Source organism: Leptinotarsa decemlineata, unplaced genomic scaffold (genome assembly GCF_025532065.1).
Source record: "Leptinotarsa decemlineata unplaced genomic scaffold, Ldec_3_MD MMD2_tig00005969_RagTag, whole genome shotgun sequence".
NCBI classification, from domain to species: domain Eukaryota; kingdom Metazoa; phylum Arthropoda; class Insecta; order Coleoptera; family Chrysomelidae; genus Leptinotarsa; species Leptinotarsa decemlineata.
In genome coordinates this window covers 60,576-69,134 of record NW_027412655.1, presented here as the reverse complement: position 1 = coordinate 69,134, position 8,559 = coordinate 60,576, and the positions used below count along the sequence as shown (strand labels likewise).

The window sequence follows — 8,559 nt, the reverse complement described above, 5'->3', positions numbered from 1 at the left end:
AACGAACGAACGAACGATGGATTGATTATTTTCCTCGTATAGCATTTTCTTTCATAATGCATGGGAGGTCTTCGATGAATGAATGGAATGAAATTGAATTTTTTAATACTGATGATTCGACGACTATACTCAAATAGAAATATACGGAGATCATTTTCACCGATGATAGAACTCTGAGTTGAAAAAGTGAAATCGCACGAATGACATAATACGAAAGAGCAGCGTGACCAGTGGGTTCGAGGAGTGAGTAGAGTTCGGGAAAGAATTGGAGAGCCGAACGGAAAGTGTAGGAAAAAGGACTTGGACAAAAAAATGCCGCTATTCGTCTCTATTATATAACAACACCGCAGTGTGTCGCGGTGTCATTTGTAGAGAAGAATAACGGCAATATATGAATGAATCATTATCGACGACAACGACGTTTAACAACAACACGACAAAACAAAAATAAGAAGAATAATAAGATATGAAGTAGAGGACTGTCTCGACGCATTCGTTCCGAACGGAAAGTGTAGTGAAAAAAAACTTGATAAAAAAAGCCGCTATTCGTCTCTATTATAATATAACAACACAACACCGCGCATCATCGGTGTGGTGTGCGTCAATTTTCTAGAGAAGAATAACGGCAATAATAAATCATTATCGACGATAAGATGATGATAATAATGAAAAGGGGTCTCGTCTCACCGACCAAGACGAATCACCAAGCTAAGGGCTGAGTCTCAATAGATCGCAGCGTGGAAACTGCTCTACCAGGTACAACACCCTGCCAGGTACGTAAGTCGTCTACAGACAATTCCGAGTTCCAACATCGAAATGTTTGTACTACCCATGATCGACCGCTAAGAAATCTGATCGGACATGACAAGGATCGATCCGCCGCCGACCGTTGATTTCACGGGCAAATAGGGCTAGTGCGACAAACGTAGCGAACTAACGATTGCCTAGTAAAGTCACATTGTTTTGAGCCTTTCGACTCTCGGAACTCCAAGAGATATCGTTGCCACCTTTGACTAGAAAGGATACGGCCTTAGAGGCGTTCAGGCATAATCCACGGATGGTAGCTTCGCACCACGCCCCGCTCGAGCGAGTGCGTGAACCAAATGTCCGAACCTGCGGTTCCTCTCGTACTGAGCAGGATTACTATCGCAACGACGAGTCATCAGTAGGTAAAACTAACCTGTTCACGACGGTCTAAACCCAGCTCACGTCCCTTTAGACGGGTGAACAATCCGACGCTGGCGAATTCTGCTTCGCAATGATAGGAAGAGCCGAGACATCGAAGGATCAAAAAGCGACGTCGCTATGAACGCTTGGCCGCCACAAGCCAGTTACCCTGTGGTAACTTTTCTGACACCTCTTGCTGAAAACTCTTCAAGCCAAAAGGATCGATAGGCCGTGCTTTCGCAGTCCCTATGCGTACTGAACATCGGGATCAAGCCAGCTTTTGCCCTTTTGCTCTACGCGAGGTTTCTGTCCTCGCTGAGCTGGCCTTAGGACACCTGCGTTATTCTGACAGATGTACCGCCCCAGTCAAACTCCCCGCCTGCAGTGTCCTCGAATCGAATCAGGCTGGAGGAAACTGACGAACGAAAATCGCACACAATATCAGCCGCACTGACGGCGCGAACCGCTCGTGCTAAACCAACATCGGTACGACGAAACGAAACGTCACTCCGTTGCCCTTGGCTCGAGAATACCGTGACAGTCGCCGCCTCGAGGGCAAACGACGCACGCGTTTCGCCTACCGAGTAAGTAAAGAAACTATGAAAGTAGTGGTATTTCACCTGCGATGTTGCCATCTCCCACTTATGCTACACCTCTCATGTCTCCTACAGTGCCAGACTAGAGTCAAGCTCAACAGGGTCTTCTTTCCCCGCTATTTTTCCAAGCCCGTTCCCGGCAGTGGTTTCGCTAGATAGTGGGTAGGGACAGTGGGAATCTCGTTAATCCATTCATGCGCGTCACTAATTAGATGACGAGGCATTTGGCTACCTTAAGAGAGTCATAGTTACTCCCGCGTTTACCCGCGCTTGCTTGAATTTCTTCACGTTGACATTCAGAGCACTGGGCAGAAATCACATTGCGTCATCACCGCTGGGGCCATCGCAATGCTTTGTTTTAATTAGACAGTCGGATTCCCCCGGTCCGTGCCAGTTCTGAGCTGATCGTTGATGGCGCCGAAGAGGACACCGGGTCTCCCTTGCGGGCGACACCGGGGCCTCGCAGCAAGACGGTTCCGCGGGAGGCCAAGGCACGGGACCGAACTCGGATCCGTAATCAAACGCCGTGAAGCGATGACACTTCACCTCGCACAGGCCCGGCACGTCAGCCGCGACCCGCTTCCTCGCCAAGCCCGACAAGCCCCGATCCTCAGAGCCAATCCTTATCCCGAAGTTACGGATCCAATTTGCCGACTTCCCTTACCTACATTATTCTATCGACTAGAGGCTCTTCACCTGGAGACCGCTGCGGATATGGGTACGAACCGGCGCGACGCCTCCACGTGCCCTCTCCCGGATTTCAAGGTCCGAGGGGAAGATCCGGACACCGCTGCAACTGCGGTGCTCTTCGCGTCCAAAACCATATCTCCCTGCTAGAGGATTCCATGGAACTCGAACGTTATGCAGAAAAGAAAACTCTTCCGGATCTCCCGACGGCGTCTCCGGGTCCTTTTGGTTGCCCCGACGAACTCTCTTGCGAGGGCCCGACTTTTTGACGGTTCCGCTGCCGGGTTCCGGAATAGGAACCGGATTCCCTTTCGCCCGACGGGTGTGAACATTTATTTTATAATAAATTTTATTATATAAACTTACAACCACATCAACATCGGCTTTCGCCTAGGGCTTAGGATCGACTGACTCGTGTGCAACGGCTGTTCACACGAAACCCTTCCCACGTCAGTCCTCCAGGACCTCGCTGGAGTATTTGCTACTACCACAAGATCTGCCCGACGGCGGCTCCAGACGGCCTCACGGCCAGCCCTTCTGCGCTCACCGCCGCGACCCTCCTACTCGTCAGGGCTTCATGGTCGCCTCAATCGGGAAGATATCGGGCAGAGTACCGCACATGCCTCTGACGGTCGAGTATAAGCACGACGCTTCAGCGCCATCCATTTTCAGGGCTAGTAACTTCGGCAGGTGAGTTGTTACACACTCCTTGGCGGATTCCGACTTCCATGGCCACCGTCCTGCTGTCTTAAGTTACCAACGCCTTTCATGGTATCCCATAAGCGTCGATTTAGCGCTTTTAAACTCGACGTTTGGTTCATCCCACAGCGCCAGTTCTGCTTACCAAAAATGGCCCACTTGGCACTCTGATTCGAGTCTCGCGGCTTCATAAGAGTTCGAGCAAGCCGGAGATCTCACCCATTTAAAGTTTGAGAATAGGTTGAGATCGTTTCGATCCCAATACCTCTAATCATTCGCTTTACGGATGAAACTCGTACGCGACGAGCGCCAGCTATCCTGAGGGAAACTTCGGAGGGAACCAGCTCTAGATGGTTCGATTAGTCCTTCGCCCCTATAACCCAGTTCCGACGATCGATTTGCACGTCAGAATCGCTACGGACCTCCATCAGGGTTTCCCCTGACTTCGTCCTGACCAGGCATAGTTCACCATCTTTCGGGTCCCAGCGTGTACGCTCTTGGTGCGCCTCTTCTCGCAATGAGAACGAGACGCCCCGGGAATGCGGAGCGGCCACTTTGAGGGCGAACCGCTCATCTTCCCTCGGTCTACGCAAGGTAGACCTTTACTTTCATTGCGCCTTTAGGTTTAGTTATGTCCCAATGACTCGCGCGACATGCTAGACTCCTGGTCCGTGTTTCAAGACGGGTCCTGAAAGTACCCAAAGCTATAGCGTTGCAGATCGGGTTTCAACGAGGTCTGTTCGAGAACATCGTAGCCAACAGTCGCCCGGGGACAGGATCGGCGCTAGGTCCGATCGCCGTCAAACACCGGACGCGCTTGCCACGAGCCGAACGCTAATTATAAAGTAGCGGCCCCGCGCCATCGTTATACCGTCGAGCGAGTCGGCCGGGATACCGAGGGTCCACGCGAAAAATTCACGTGGGCTCCACCCCGGACCTTAGACCGACACCCAACGGATCGCAACGTCCTACAAGAGGAAAGTGCACGCGTTCGATATCGGTTCGAAAAAACGAGCTGAGCGAACGACGCGAACGCCGTCCGTCACGAAAACCCGTCAAACGCCGACGATCGAAACGCGATGAATTTCCTCCTTCGACCTTTCGGGTTTTCTCAGGTTTACCCCTGAACGTTTTCACGTACTCTTGAACTCTCTCTTCAAAGTGCTTTTCAACTTTCCCTCACGGTACTTGTTCGCTATCGGTCTCGTGGTCATATTTAGCCTTAGATGGAGTTTACCACCCACTTAGGGCTGCACTCTCAAGCAACCCGACTCTGAGGAGAGATCCTCCCGAAATTGACGGCGGTCGCTACGGGCCTGGCACCCTCTATGGGCTGTGGCCCGTTCAAGAAGGACTTGGACGCGCCGTACGACTCCGGATAAACGGATCCTCCCTAACACCACATTTCCCGGCGGTTACCCGGGATTCGGGCTGGGCTTATCCCTGTTCGCTCGCAGCTACTGGGAATCCTAGTTAGTTTCTTTTCCTCCGCTTAGTAATATGCTTAAATTCAGCGGGTAGTCTCACCTGCTCTGAGGTCGATAAAATAATTTTTCAGTTTATTCAACAGCAACGAGTCGACGTACGTAGTCTCGTCCGTCGTTATTTCGAGAGAGAACTACCGAAACGGACAAAAAAGTTCTCGACGTCCTGTAATAATGTGTGTGCGTGTGTACGTACGCTGCTCGACACGATCAGACGTCGTCTTCGATTCATCAAAGATTCTCGGACACGACGATCGTGCGTAACGAGAGCATACACAACACACACTACAAGCGTGAACCTGTATATTGCCGTGGCAGCCGCTTTCCCAACAACGGAGACTCGATACGATTTCGTTGTGTACAAACTACGTAACGTTCTCTCATCTTGCGATGAGAAAAAACGATTCGTCGCTTTCGCACTTTAAGATGCCGCGTCTTTGTCGTCGTCGGCGTCGTCGTCGTCGTCAACGTGTATTTATTTTTGTTACCAAGTGTCATCGCCGCGAAGGCGATAAAATACTTAGATAACGATTATAATAACGAGACGACTCGATAGACGACAAACAACAACAACAACACACGTCAATCATCCAACACGCTCCGACGTTTTACAAAATATCAATTTTGAAAAACCGAGCAGTCTTTGAAATTGATACGACCCTCAGCCAGGAGTGGTCCAGGAACAGTATCCGAGGACCGCAATGTGCGTTCGAAATGTCGATGTTCATGTGTCCTGCAGTTCACAAGTTGACGCGCAATTAGCTGCGTTCTTCATCGACCCACGAGCCAAGTGATTCACCGTTCAGGGTAATCTTTTTTTTAGACGTACTCAAAAAAAATAATTTCAAGAGTTCGACGTCTCGATTCGGCAAGCGTTGAGATTATACCAATGCAACAACGTACATAAATATATATATACTTTTTAAAAAAAATAAAAAAAGAGAAGCGCTCGACGATTTCGTATTCGTACGGCACCACATATTCAGACGAGGCATCGTGTACCGAAATCGCGCACGACTCAATTTTTATATTCGTCGTGTAGAGGACGCGCGTAGTATTTCATTTACATGCGTTCTAACTGACACGGCCGGCGCGAATATCTTTCACAACCATCGGAAATCTCGTTGTGTAATCCGGTAACGTAAAAATTCGTACGAAACAAAACTTTCACGTTTCGACCGCGATTAAACATAATTTCCTACGGAGCGGTTTTTTAACAGTCACACACTCTAGGTACCCGGCGAAGGCGGCGTCGTCGGCATCATCGTCATCGACGGCGAAATGTATCGTCGTATATCGCGTTCGCGTTCGACAAAAGAGCGTACGCTTCACAACACGATCGACGAACAACATTAGCGCCATAATCGACGACAACGACGCGGCAACACAACAATACGCACAACGTCATATATTATAATTCTCGGTAAAGAAAATTACACGCCTAATTGAAAAACCTCTAAGACGAATTTGTATAGTTCGAGAAGAGGACTACTACTAATCGAAAGGATGATGACGACAGACAACAACGTCGTCGTCGTCGTCGTCAATTTCACCGTCATTCGAAAACGTAGTCCACCGTCGCTCATTTTCTTTTCTATCGAAACGAAAACATAAAGCGACAAATTAGTTCGAATATCGTAGAAGGAAAAAGGAGAGATTTAACTCTTTTCTCGCTTCGCGATATATATATTTGATCAGACATGTCGTATATAGACAATATCACTGTAATGATCCTTCCGCAGGTTCACCTACGGAAACCTTGTTACGACTTTTACTTCCTCTAAATGATCAAGTTTGGTCATCTTTCCGAAACATCGAAGACGCCGAAACGCCATCGCGCTCAGTCCGAAGACCTCACTAAATCATTCAATCGGTAGTAGCGACGGGCGGTGTGTACAAAGGGCAGGGACGTAATCAACGCGAGCTTATGACTCGCGCTTACTGGGAATTCCTCGTTCATGGGGAACAATTGCAAGCCCCAATCCCTAGCACGAAGGAGGTTCAACGGGTTACCCGGGCCGCTCGGCCAGGGAGGACACGCTGATTCCTTCAGTGTAGCGCGCGTGCGGCCCAGAACATCTAAGGGCATCACAGACCTGTTATTGCTCAATCTCGTGCGGCTAGACGCCGCCTGTCCCTCTAAGAAGAATTGTTTATACGCCGACAGTAAAAACCGCGCACGATAAAGGCCGAAGCCCCATCGGCGGGCCTTTAGGATGTCGGAAAACGCCTAGTTAGTAGGCCAGAGTCTCGTTCGTTATCGGAATTAACCAGACAAATCGCTCCACCAACTAAGAACGGCCATGCACCACCACCCACCGAATCAAGAAAGAGCTCTCAATCTGTCAATCCTTCCGGTGTCCGGGCCTGGTGAGGTTTCCCGTGTTGAGTCAAATTAAGCCGCAGGCTCCACTCCTGGTGGTGCCCTTCCGTCAATTCCTTTAAGTTTCAGCTTTGCAACCATACTTCCCCCGGAACCCAAAAGCTTTGGTTTCCCGGAAGCTGCCCGCCGAGTCATCGGAGGAACGTCGGCGGATCGCTAGCTGGCATCGTTTATGGTTAGAACTAGGGCGGTATCTGATCGCCTTCGAACCTCTAACTTTCGTTCTTGATCAATGAAAGCGTTTTGGCAAATGCTTTCGCTTCTGTCCGTCTTGCGACGATCCAAGAATTTCACCTCTAACGTCGCAATACGAATGCCCCCATCCGTTCCTATTAATCATTACCTCGGGGTTCCGAAAACCAACAAAATAGAACCGAGGTCCTATTCCATTATTCCATGCACACAGTATTCAGGCGAAGTTTTAGCCTGCTTTAAGCACTCTAATTTGTTCAAAGTAAACGTGCCGGCCCACCTCGACACTCAATGAAGAGCACCGCGGGGATTGAGTTGGGCCGCCCTTGCGAGCTAAGCCCACGGCAGGACGTCCCGCGGCACACCAGTTAACACCGCGGACGATGAACCGAAGGCGCGGGACACAGATTCGACTACGAGCTTTTTAACCGCAACAACTTTAATATACGCTATTGGAGCTGGAATTACCGCGGCTGCTGGCACCAGACTTGCCCTCCAATTGATCCTCGTTAAAGGTTTAGAGTGTACTCATTCCGATTACGGGGCCTCGGATGAGTCCCGTATCGTTATTTTCGTCACTACCTCCCCGTGCCGGGAGTGGGTAATTTGCGCGCCTGCTGCCTTCCTTGGATGTGGTAGCCGTTTCTCAGGCTCCCTCTCCGGAATCGAACCCTGATTCCCCGTTACCCGTTACAACCATGGTAGGCGCAGAACCTACCATCGACAGTTGATAAGGCAGACATTTGAAAGATGCGTCGCCGGTGCGAGACCGTGCGATCAGCATAAAGTTATTCAGAGTCACCAAGGTGTACGATGACGAGCGAACCCGCCACCGATTGGTTTGATCTAATAAAAGCGCTCCTTCCGTCTCCGGTCGGAACTCTGTTTGCATGTATTAGCTCTAGAATTACCACAGTTATCCAAGTAAATGTGGGTACGATCTAAGGAACCATAACTGATTTAATGAGCCTTTCGCGGTTTCACCTTAATTTGGCTTGTACTGAGACATGCATGGCTTAATCTTTGAGACAAGCATATGACTACTGGCAGGATCAACCAGGGAGCTGACGTTCTATCGTAGAACTAGTTCAGTCTCCATAATATTAAAATAATAATAAATACGGAAACAGATCTATATTCTCTTTTCGTGCGTGTTGTGTGTGCGTTATACGAAATATAAATTTTCGAAACGCCACGCTCAACGAAAAAGTTGTTATATATCTCTATGTGTCTCTGCATTATTTCATTCAAATAAAACCGGACCGACAACAAATCGAACTATAACATTGCTCAAGAAGAAATATTACAACACACGCTCGTCGTACTCGACCTGATGATAATGTTACACAAA

General features: G+C 49.3%; 3 non-coding genes across 3 annotated transcripts; all 3 read right to left on the bottom strand.

The window, feature by feature from the left end:
- Nucleotides 1-695: 695 nt before the first annotated feature.
- On the bottom strand, nt 696-4,690 carry LOC141484534 (large subunit ribosomal RNA). Its single transcript, XR_012466676.1, has one exon. It is a non-coding gene; the product is annotated as a large subunit ribosomal RNA (ribosomal RNA).
- Nucleotides 4,691-5,288: 598 nt separating this feature from the next.
- Nucleotides 5,289-5,443, bottom strand: LOC141484536 (5.8S ribosomal RNA). Its single transcript, XR_012466678.1, has one exon. It is a non-coding gene; the product is annotated as a 5.8S ribosomal RNA (ribosomal RNA).
- A 915-nt stretch (nt 5,444-6,358) lies between these two features.
- On the bottom strand, nt 6,359-8,271 carry LOC141484538 (small subunit ribosomal RNA). The gene has a single exon (XR_012466680.1). It is a non-coding gene; the product is annotated as a small subunit ribosomal RNA (ribosomal RNA).
- Between the last annotated feature and the right edge of the window lie 288 nt (nt 8,272-8,559).